The sequence below is a fragment of the Oreochromis niloticus genome, linkage group LG14, assembly GCF_001858045.2.
Source record: "Oreochromis niloticus isolate F11D_XX linkage group LG14, O_niloticus_UMD_NMBU, whole genome shotgun sequence".
Taxonomy (NCBI): Eukaryota; Metazoa; Chordata; class Actinopteri; order Cichliformes; family Cichlidae; genus Oreochromis; species Oreochromis niloticus.
The window spans coordinates 17,200,919-17,212,965 of record NC_031979.2 but is presented as its reverse complement, the minus strand read 5'-3'; the positions used below and the strand labels follow the sequence as shown (position 1 = coordinate 17,212,965).

The 12,047-nt window shown below is 35.9% G+C and overlaps 1 long non-coding RNA gene across 2 annotated transcripts; it reads left to right on the top strand.

Moving 5' to 3' along the window:
- Positions 1-728: 728 nt before the first annotated feature.
- LOC106097967 (secretory phospholipase A2 receptor) lies at positions 729-10,097 on the top strand. 2 transcript variants are annotated; one of them, XR_003213724.1, is made up of 6 exons: positions 729-850; positions 1,418-1,454; positions 1,874-2,077; positions 2,188-2,308; positions 7,697-7,791; positions 8,278-8,904. It is a non-coding gene; the product is annotated as a secretory phospholipase A2 receptor (long non-coding RNA). The 2 variants fall into 2 exon arrangements; XR_001224030.3 differs by lacking the exons at positions 729-850; positions 1,418-1,454; positions 1,874-2,077; positions 2,188-2,308 and adding an exon at positions 8,928-10,097 and having other exon boundaries at positions 7,490-7,791; positions 8,278-8,765.
- The last annotated feature ends 1,950 nt before the right edge of the window (positions 10,098-12,047 follow it).

Below are 12,047 nucleotides of genomic sequence, written 5' to 3'. Positions count from 1 at the left end.
AATTCCAGAATGAGTTTCCTGTTATCAGTTTTTAAGGATGATTTGAAACAGCAGCTGCAAAAACAATAGTAAAATATGCTTGTTTAGATTTGTTGCATACTCTGAGACAAATATAAAGAAATCTAACCCACTATCAAGAAATATATATGAAAAAAAATCATGCTGCATAAATGGTTCCATTCTATTTCACTATTTTGCAAACTGTAGCTAAGAAATTGATTTCACTGCAAAGCTGGTATAGGCAGACAGGCATGATATGGTTTTATATATAATAGAAAACATCAGAGCTAAATGTCTATATTTCATTGGAACCCACTGCAAGTGTCATGTGAAGCATACAGTATATTTGTTAAACAAACAAGAATTACTTTGAAAGCTAAAATTACTTTTATCGAGACAGCTGTTCACAGAAGCACCCTTGATTTCATTAAGGAGAGATCATTAAAAGAAACTAGCATAATTTATTGATGTACAGAATTTAGATGGAGGTATTTGGCGATTAGACTCCAATTTTAGATCAAGGACGGGCAAACAATAGCTAATCTGTTGTAACAGTTGCACAGAATAACCTGACAGAGTTTATTTGAATTCTTTATTAGAATGTTCTTTTTTCCCCCTTTACTATATTAGACCAATTTTAGAAATGTTAACCACATTTCACATCCACAGGGCCTTAGGGGATTATTTTTAATTTTTTTTTTTTTTTTTTTTTTTAAAAGCTAAATAAGCATTTGTGGGTGTGTTTCTTTAGTCAAAACAGGTGACATCTGTACACCTGTGGATCTCTATAAACCAACTTCACATTTCTCTGCCTACGTTTTTATCACAACAGTGACAAAATCTTAATGGGGTAAGTTCAAGACATGTCTGAAGAACACAAGTATAAAAATCTGCTTATATGTGATTAATCTTTAAAAATAACCTTATTCAGTTAGTTAGCAAAGAAAAAGGAACATTTAGTTTGGTAGGTCCTAGCAATGCGTCTAATTGGGAGCTATTTCTTTTCTATACCAGCTGAAGTCTGAAGAGAACTGAATCATTGTTACAGTAGTTTATTTATGTTTATAGAGAAAGGCATTACCTGAACCTTCTGGCTATAATGATTTTATGATTAACGGACAAACTTTAATGGACAAACTGTTTCGACATTTGCACTAAATACTAGAATCCAAGTAATCTTTCAGAAGTGTTCTGTATCATAAAAACAAGTCTAAGGTATATAATGTGTTTCTATTTGAATGCCTAGATGCCAAAGCAAAGACAATGTACCCTAACGCTAGTTTTGCACCTTGGATATGTATTTTTAACAGTCAAGTTAACATTTGGGCAAAGGGTGGAAATATTTTAACTTTTCTATGTGAATGTGCTGTGTATGTTTTTTCATAACTTTCATATATTTTTCTGGTCATGATTACAGGTCATGGCAAGGCTGATCTATCTATCACTGCTGCTGGGTATGTTACTAACTGACTGGTCATGGTTAGAAACTTTAAAAAGTTATTTTTTTTTTTTTATCAGAATTACAATTCTAATCTAGTCACTGTAGCCATTCACACAGAAGAAAAATCCATTCTCTGCTCTAGTAAATACACTATTTTCGTTTTAAGAACGCAAAGTTATTTGGTTTTGTGCAATCCCTCTGAAACTTTAAAATGCATGTTTCTTGTAAAGTTCGTACTTGTCTATTTATTCATTTGTTCCTGCATTTCTTTATTTTTACAGTTTTTTTTATTACTACACATTATTTTCATTACTATACATTATTTTCTCTAATTTATTGATAAAATAAAAGTGATCCAGGAAAAGCAAACCACCTACAATGAAAGTAATATATATACAAGGATACTAAATACAGTTTTGGTGTGATCAACAGTCTGGGTGTTCAGCTGGTCCTCAGAAAATCAACAGATAGATTGGCCTGCTAACTGCATAGTTGACAATTGGAACTGGACACTTCAGTGTTTTAAAAACAGCACAAACCCAGATGAACTGATGATTTGGGGTCAGACCTTGCATCACTGTATGCCTGGGAGCAGCTCTGATAAAACTAGCTGTTTGTCTTTGAACGTAAATGGAGGTAAACTCTCCAAACCACACTTTTTTCTTATCTCTACTAAATTATCATATCAAAAACTGACATACAATAAGATGGCTGCATGTTGTGTGATTTTACATAATGTTTCCAAGGATCCAACAACTTACATCTGGTCAGTGCTCAGAACTGCAAGAGGATACCCCCTTCGGCTGTCAGTGGAAATCACTGTGACAAAAATCTTACTAATGGCATGTGTGTCAGCTTTACACCAGGGTAAATATGTCTTGCATCCATTCTGCTGTTAATGTAATCCTAAGAATCCTACATAGTGTACATCACAGGTAATTATTTTTTCTTACAGAGAGAAAATATGTATCTCTGTCTTGTATCTCTCTCTCTTGGGACCTAATGGGAAAGTAAGGATGAAATTTAACTGCACTCATGAAAACCCAGTCAGTATCTGTAATGACACGGGTAAGTTTTATTCAACATCTTGCTGCTTTTGAAGCAGTTTTCAGAACTTTTCAACTTAGTGCTTTACCTAACAAAAAACAAAAAAAGGCAATTACTTGGTAATTAAAAAATGAATGCTGACTGTTGTTTACAGTTGAAATATGACTCAGCATAAGATGTGCAGCCAGGAGAAGTACAGCCCCAGACTAGTCAGAAGAAAAAATGTAAATGGCCACAGTTAAAGAATAATGCAGACACGAGACTTTGTACATGGTAAACTAGAATTATAGTCATTTTAACATGATTCATTTATACCTGCATTACACCTGATGTTTTTAATGAATGTCCAGTGTAAAAAACTAAAAATGCGATCTTTTTATTGTAAAAACCTTTAAAAGAGTCAGAACTTTGCATTTGCAACAGTGAGGCAGAAGATAGTTTTGTGTCATAACATCTTAAAATCTTACCTTTTCTGTGTTCAGATCTGCAGTTCTACTCAGTAAACAAAACTTGGGTTGATGCATTGGAGCACTGTCAGCAAGAGAATTCCTCCTTGGTTGAAATCTACAATGACACAGTCGGTGTTAAAGTTAAAAATCTGCTGCAAAATAAAACAGAGTCACACACAGGGGTGTGGGTTGGCCTGGAACGATCCATTTTTGGCAAAAATCCTGAATGGAAATGGATTTCAGGGTCAAAGGTTTCATATTCTCAGTGGAACAACAGTTTTCCTGTGAACTCCTTAAACAACCACTGTGGAAAGATCATCTTGGTTAACGAGGCCAAAGAAATCAAGTGGCTGGATGCAAACTGCCATGAAAAACTGCCATTCATCTGTCAACGTAAGTGGCTGTTTTGCTTAAGATTAGGTCAGGTATAAGCACCCGAATGTTTTTAAATCTTATCTTTCTTCAATTGCCAGGTCAGAAGAACAAGCCTTGCTCTACTGAAGCACCTTGTCTGAATCCAGGTAAATCTACTGAAACTGTTTTTCAGTTTGAAAGCAGAAACTTGTAACTTTATGTTCACTTTATGTTCCTTAGAAGAATGTATGCAAATTAAAAACAAAAGTTATTCTTTTATTTGTTTTCATCATTTTAAATTCACATTTGCATTTTGGGTTACAGTGCTTTGCAATGACATCGACAACAACAATAGTTGCTAATAAATGAATCGAAAACAGGATATACTGCATCTCCCTTGTCACACTGAGATGAGATTGCTGAGGAAACAGACAAATGACCCAACATATCCAGTGTGTAAATACTCTCTTTAGGCTACTGTTGTGTTTCACAGGAAAACTATTTTGGATGTCATTATTTTTAATACTTTGTGTTATTGTAGTTATTTAACTTAAATTAAAAAGCCCCTTGAGGTAAGTGTTGTTGTGATTTGGCACTATATAATCAAATTGAACTGAAAACTGAAAACAGAATTATTTGTGATAGATTTTAGAAATGTCATGATCCTGGGTTAGTTTACCCAAGATCATAGTTTTGACTTTCTAGTTGTGTTACTTAAATATCAAATTTGATTTTTTGGTTTGTTTTTACTACATGCATTCTTTACTACATTTAGTTTTGCTAATAACTGTTTTAAAGTTTAATTCTGGTTTGTTTAAAACTCTTTACCTCTGTTGTGAACTGCATACAAAATTTGTGTTAACAAAAGCAAACTGATACAAATCTCTTTAGAAAAATACACACTCAACACACTCACAAGACAAAATAAAAACAGACTGCTCAAAGTAAAAGCAGAGCAGCTAAAAGCCATGGACATGCATTGAAATCACAGGTCTTGTTGAATAATTGAACATAAATTTCATAATCTATAGAGGCAGAAAAACTTTAAATTATTGTCTGCTGGAATATCAGCCTAGCTCTACTGTCATTGAGTCATTTTTTTGTTTGTGCTACTTTTTTAATGAACAATCAGATTGCTTATTATCTGCAAGGGTAAATTTATATGTTTGATTAATTAAGTAACCAAACATACACCTAACAGTTCAGGATAGGCTTGGTTCAGTAGGTTCTGATGTAGCTGTTTTCAAAATGTAATATGATTCTTAAAATATCTGACCTATATAAAGTACTAAGGTCTACCTTTTCAACAGTTTAAATAACTATTAATTATTAAATAATAATAAGTGTGTTCCACACGGTTCACTTTTAAATGACAAAATGTTAGAAATATGGGCCATTTATAACCTAAAAATGGAACCACTAGATGGTAAATAGAAGATGGCAACCCATTTATTTATTGAGTCATACTTTATGAATCACCCTGTTGTGGTACTGGGGAGGAAAGGGTAAGGTGTGACAGACTGCAGCATTACACAAGTAATGCATTTTGGCTAAATCAGAAGATCTAAAAAATAAACCGGTAATGAAATTTTAAATTAGACAAAAAGAGTTTACTGAAGTGCAGACAGCTTAATTTATAAGTCTTGCATCAACTGATCAGGAATTACAGTCAGCTTCATACTGACATGGAGTGTTTGCTATATACAACAATAATTTGTAGATTCATAGTAATTACTCTTATATAGTTTGGGGTTTTTTTGGCTCGTTTTAAATTTGTGCACTGTTTTTTTTTTGTAATTTATTTAGTTTGAGTTTTTGTAATTTGTCTATAAATGCTTGTGCTGCTGTAACTGTGAATTCCCACTGGGTGATTAATAAAGTCTGTGTCTATGCCAAACTGAGTTTTAAACTCCTTTCATGGTGACATTTTACTTTTACCTATCAAAATTTCTAAATTGCAATAAACTATGACATGATTATGTGGCATATTTTCCCCATTTGCAAGCCCACCCCAAAAATAAAAATATATATATATATAAAATTCCCCGCTCGCCCCTGCAGGCGGTCTCTCTTTCAAGCTCGGGTCCTCTACCAGAGGCCTGGGAGCTTGAGGGTCCTGTGCAATATCTTAGCTGTTCCTAGGACTGCGCTCTTCTGGACAGAGATCTCAGATGTTGTTCCCGGGATCTGCTGGAGCCACTCGCCTAGCTTGGGAGTCACCGCACCTAGTGCTCCGATTACCACTGGGACCACCGTTACCTTCACCCTCGACATTTTCTCGAGCTCTTCTCTGAGCCCTTGGTATTTCTCAAACTTCTCGTGTTCCTTCTTTCTGATATTGCTGTCATTGGGAACCGCTACATCGATCACTACGGCCATCTTCTTCTGTTTGTCTGTCACCACTATGTCCAGTTGGTTAGCCACCACCATTTTGTCCACCTGTATCTGGAAATCCCACAGGATCTATTTCGGTCATTCTCCACCACCCTAGGGGCATCTCCCATTTTGATCTCGGGGCTTCCAGGCCGTATTTAGCACAGATGTGTCTGTATACTATGCTGGCCACTTGGTTATGGCGTTCCATGTAAGCCCTGCCAGCTAGCATCTTACACCCCGCTGTTATGTGCTGGATTGTCTCAGGGGCATCGTTAGATAGCCTGCACCTGGGGTCTTGCCTGGTGTGATAAACCCCACCCTCTATGGAGCTTGTTCTTGTGCTGCCATGATTAGTGCCTCTGTGCTGTCTTTCAGTCCGGCTTTGTCTAGCTACTGGTAGGATTTCAGCCACCTCCTCTATCTGCCGGTGGCACATACCATGCAGGGGCCTGTCCTTTCATGATGGTTCCTCGCCTTCCTCCTCTTCCTTGGGTTTCTGCTGCCTGAGGTATTCACTGAGCATGCGGTCGGTTGGGGCTATCTTCGTGATGTATTCATGGATGATTGTTGTCTCATCCGTGGTGCTGACACTCACCAGTCCCCAGCCTGCTTCCTCCCACCTAGCGTACAGCCTCAGGGTGCTGGACTTGGGGTGAAACCCTCCATGCATGGTAAGGAGCTTTCTTGTCTTGATGTCAGTGGCTTTTATCTCCTCCTTTGGCCAACTAAAAATATAAAATGTTGAATTTTTTGATGTAAAACAAAAACAAAAAATAAAGCTTAAGATGTTAAAAATGGTGTGATAAAAACAAGAAAGAAGGTCCATGAGATGAGTACAATGACTAAAAAGAGAAGTACAAATTTGGGGAAATTGTGCTGTAACCACACGTTATAGAAAAACAGATGCATTATAAAATCCTTGAGATGTTGATTTATGTATTTGATTTATGCAGTAAATTCATGGAGACATCATATGTTAAAAAGGTGAGCTTAACAGTTAAGGTAAGGTCCTCCATGTACCCTGTACAAGTTTGTTTTAGATGTAGGTGGACTGAGGAAATAAGATGTAATAGTAAATATCTGAGTAGATCGTTTGTTTTATTGTAAACTGGAAAATCATTTTCTCTGTTTTGAAACATCTGCTGTACAGACTGCTAAGGGTTTGACTCATTGGAACAATGAAACAAAGAATAAGTGCACCAATAAAAGAAGAAGTATCGCTGCTACAGGGTTTCCCTGTTTTACATGTCCCAAGGTCAGGGCTGCTGGTTTCCTCTTGGCATTTTCTTATTTAAAAATCAGTGACTTAGAATTAAATACTTTTTATTACTTCATGACATGTAAGGTTTTTTTGAGTGAGGAGGGAAGTTGTATGGAAAAGGATTAGGGACACTGGAAAAAGAAAAAAAGTGGGGACGTGGGTTTTTTCTTTCAGAATCCAAAAGAAAAAAAAAAATCTGTATTCTGACTTTAATCTTAGAATTCTAGAAAAAAAAAAAGACGTCCCCACTTTTTTTCCCCAGTGACCCTAGTGACCTCTTCTGTATAGTTGCGAGTTGTTTTAGACAGTTGCTTGCACACAAAGGTTTCTGAAAGAGAAAACTATCAGACTGGTGAAGCTGACCTTAATAAATTATGTGTATATGATCAGTGTTTGGATATATGCATTTGTGAAATAGTGTTACATGTGGTCAAATTGTTTCGGATTTGTGTGTCTCTACTCTAGTCAACTAGAATGAAATCCCTTGTTTGTGTCCACAAACCTGATCATTTTGATTCTGATTAAGCAAATAGTCAATAACTGACAGTGTGTGTCCAAGGATCCAACAACATAAAACTGGACCCTGCTCAGAACTGCAGCAGCATATCCACTCCAACTGTCAGTGGAAATCATTGTAACAAAAATCTCACTAATGACATGTGTATTAACTTTACACCAGGGTAAATATGTCTTGCATCCATTGTACTGTTAGTGTAATCTTAAGAATCCTACGTAGTGTACATCACAGGTTATTATTTTTTCTTACAGAGAGAAAATATGTATCTCCTTGACACATAATGAGAAGGTAAGGATGGAATTTAACTGCACTCAAGAACACCCAGGCAGTATCTGTAATGACACGGGTAAGTTTTATTCAACATAATGAAACCAGCTTACTGCGTTTGAAGCAGTTTTTAGAACTTTTTCAACTTAGAGCTTTACCACACACACAAAAAGGATATTACTCTGTAATAAAACACTGCTGACTGTTGTTTATGGTTGAAATATGACTCAACATAGGATCAGCATCCAGGAGAAATGCAGTGCTAGACTAGTCAGAAGAAAAACCGCAAATGACCATATAAAAGAATAACGCAGACATGAGACTTTGTACATGCTAAAATAAAATTATAGTCATTGTGAAATGATGTATATTTACCTGCATTGCACCTGATTTTTTTTAATGAATGTCCAATGTAGAAAACTAAAATTTTATCTTTTCATTGTAAAAACATTTAGAAGAGTCCTCAGAGCTTTGCATTTGCAGCAGTGAGGCAGAAGATGGATTTGTGTCGCCACATCCTAAAATCTGTGTTGCAAACACCATAACCCACCTTTTCTGTGTTCAGATCTGCAGTTCCACCCAGTAAACAAAACTTGGATTGATGCATTGGAGCACTGTCGGCAAGAGAATTCCTCCTTGGTTGAAATCTACAATGACACAGTCGGTGTTAAAGTTAAAAATCTGCTGCAAAATAAAACAGAGTCACACACAGGGGTGTGGGTTGGCCTGGAACGATCCATTTTTGGCAAAAATCCTGAATGGAAATGGATTTCAGGATTAAAGGTTTTATATTCTCAGTGGAACAACAGTTTTCCTGTGAACTCCTTAAACAACCACTGTGGAAAGATCATCTTGGTTAACGAGGCCAAAGAAACCAAGTTGCTGGATGCAAACTGCCATGAAAAACTGCCATTCATCTGTCAACGTAAGTGGCTGTTTTGATTAAGATTAGGTCAGGTATAAGCACCCGAATGTTTTTAAATCTCACCTTTCTTCAATTGCCAGGTCAGAAGAACAAGACTTACTCTACTAAAGCACCTTGTCTGAATCCAGGTAAATCTACTGAAACTGTTTTTCAGTTTGAAGGCAGAAACTTGTAACTTTATGTTCATTTTATGTTCCTTAGAAAGAATGTAAGAATGAAAACTAAAAACAAAAATCATTCTGTTATTTGTTTTCATCATTTTAAATTCACATTTGTGTTTTGGGTTACAGTGCTTTGCATTGACATCAGAAATGACAACAGCAATAAATGCAAATAAGTCAATCAAGAACAGGATATATTACATCTCCCTTGTCACAATGAGATGAAATTCCTGAGGAAACAGATGAATGACCCAACATATCCAGTGTGTAAATACTCTCTTTAAGCCACTGTTGTGTTTCACAGGAAAACTATTTTGGATGTCATTATTTTTAATAGTTTGTATTATTGTAGGTTCTTTACCTTAAATTACAAACGCCTTGAGGCAAGTGTTGTTGTGATTTGGCACAATATAATTAAACTGAACTGAAAATAGAATTATTTGTGACAGATTTTAGACATGCCATGAACCTGGGATAGTTTACCCAAGGTCATAGTTTTGACTTTCTTGCTGTGCTATTTAAATATCAAGTTTGATTTTTTGGTTGGTTCTTTAGTACATTTAGTTTTGTTCCTAGCTCTTTTAAAGTTTGATTCTGGTGTGTTTAAATCTCCTTACCTCTGTTGTGAACTGCATACAAAGTTTGTGTTAATGAAATCAAACGGATGCAAATCTCTTTAGAAAAATACACACTCACAAGACAAAATTAAAACAAACAAACAAACAAACAAACAAACAAACAAAAAACCAGACTGCTCAAAGTAAAGCTCAAAAGTAAAGCAGCAAAGTAAAATCCAATAAACAACAACAATGTTGGGCCTTCCAAAATTTGAATGCACATGCTTTGAAGTCACAGGTCTTGTTAAATAATTAAACATAAAATGCTTAATCTATGGAGGCAGAAAAAACTTTCAATTATTGTCTGCTGGAATATCAGCTGAGTTCAAGTTACAAATTTTGGGTCATTTCTTTGTTTGTGCTACTTTTTGAATGAACTGCTTGCTTATTATTTGCAGACAGCTTTAATTTATAAGTCTTGCATCAACTGATCAGGAATGACAGTCACCTTTATACTGACATGGAGTGTATTTGTTATATATAACAATCATTTGTAGATTCATAGTAATTACTCTCGTATAGGTTTTTAGGCTAATTTTAAATTTGTGCACTGTTTTTGTAATTTGTTTATTTTTGTATTTTTATATTATATTTCTGATTCACTTTCTCTTCCTGACCCATGTACTGCTGTAACTGTGAATTTCCCTGCTGGGTGATTAATAAAGTCTGTGTCTATGCCAAATTGAGCTTTAAACTCTTTTTATGATGACATTTTACGTATCAAAATTTCTGAATTGCAATTACGACTATCACATGCATATGTGGGATGTTTTCACCATTTGCAGGTCAGAAGAATGACAGTGTCTGAAGCCTGTTTGCATATGTGTTGCACAATACTAGTACAGCTACCATTGCTACTACTACTGTTACTGCTACTGTACAAGGGCCTTGAATGGACATGTGGCAGCAAGGGTTAGAGGTCAGACACCTGGGGCCTGCAGGTTGGAGCTTGGGTCTAACAACCCTAGTTCGTACAAAGTACTAACATCCAAGTGGTAAATGGTGTCACCTCTGAGAAATATAAGACAGAGTGCTATGAAAATAGTTTGTGGCCATGTCCACACTAATAGGTTTTCGTTTGAAAACGCATCTTTTTCTCTCCATTTTGGCCTTCCGTCCACACCGAGACGCCGTTTTTGGTCAAGGAAAACTGAGCTTTTTGAAAACGCTCTCCAAAGTGGATAATTTTGAAAAAAGCGTTTTCGCGTAGCAGTGAGGACTGGGAAAACAGAGGCTTTCGAAAACAATGATGCATTTTAGTCATATGATGCAGTCTGATCCAGAAGTCTTCTGGTTTGGTGAAATGCAGTTTGGACAGTCTAAGCCTCCTTTGTGAATTTTTGGGATGTCCACTCCTAGAGAGATTGGCTGCTGTCTTGCTTTCCACGTGTCAATATATTTTCTCACTGTAGAAAAACTGACTTCAAATTGTTTGAAAATTGTTTTGTAACCATTCACAGACTGACAGGCAGCAACAACATGTTCCTTAAGATTATCTGATGATCAGAAAAGACACTGGCTATAATCAAGTGCATTAAATAGCAGAACCTGGCTGCTTCTTACTCTGTTAATTCCTATGGAGGCAGTAACTGTGTACCTAGTTTTCTTCTGCATTTTGGTTTAGTTAAAAAAATAAATATATATAAAATATATAATAACACAGAGTAATATCTGATGTGTTGTTTATCATCTTAGGCTGTATTTACTTAATTTAAAACTGATCAAATGATTTTTTTTTATGTCCTGATATGTTGAACTTACATGCTATTCTTAAAAAAAGTGAAAAGCACATATTTGCTTTCTATTCGACTGAAAAAACAACTTTCATGTTATCTCACAATAGTCTCTGTATTTATATTTGCATTAGCTACACGGAAACAGGAATTTGTTTTCTGTTTTTTCAGGAAAGAGTGGAAGCCAGATAATTTAATTTTAATATGAAATTTCCTGTTGTCAACATAAAAAAATAAAAATAGTACGTCAAAAAGATGTCTGGAAAGACATAGCTTAAAAATAAATGCTAAAAAAAAAAAAAAAGTTTTAAGGCCAGTTTAACCTCCAGCCTCAAATGAAATTTGAGGCTGTTGAACTTTGTTTGTGTAACCCAGATGTGTCTGCCGAAATACCCCTGAAGCCAGTTAGGCAGGAACTAGTGACATCTCAGAGGGCTGATACACAAACACATTGCCTAATCTCTCTGGCTGTCCACAAAACAGGAGCAAACTCACATAAGTAAAATGGCAAAGAACTATGCTAATCTTCCACTAACATATAAGCAAGTCTGACCACAGTAGGACAGATTCCACAGGTTAACCATGTTTCACTTTCCAAGATGACGTCAAGCTCACACTGACCAGCACTAATCCTGCAACCACAAAACACAGAGCCCAGTGTTGCTGCTGGAGCTAGATATGGATGTACACAAATGAGCAGCTGTTCAGGTGTGGCAAACATGGAATACAGAGAGAGCAGCTCTTTCATGAAGAGGCCAAAAGGTGATTGGATGTAACAATAACATTTAATCAACAGGATTAACTGTTTCTGGTAGATTTTTCATGTGCTGTGTTAGGTTGAACCAGATGGATAGATAGTACTGACATTAATAATGATCCACGTCACACAATATGTTTGT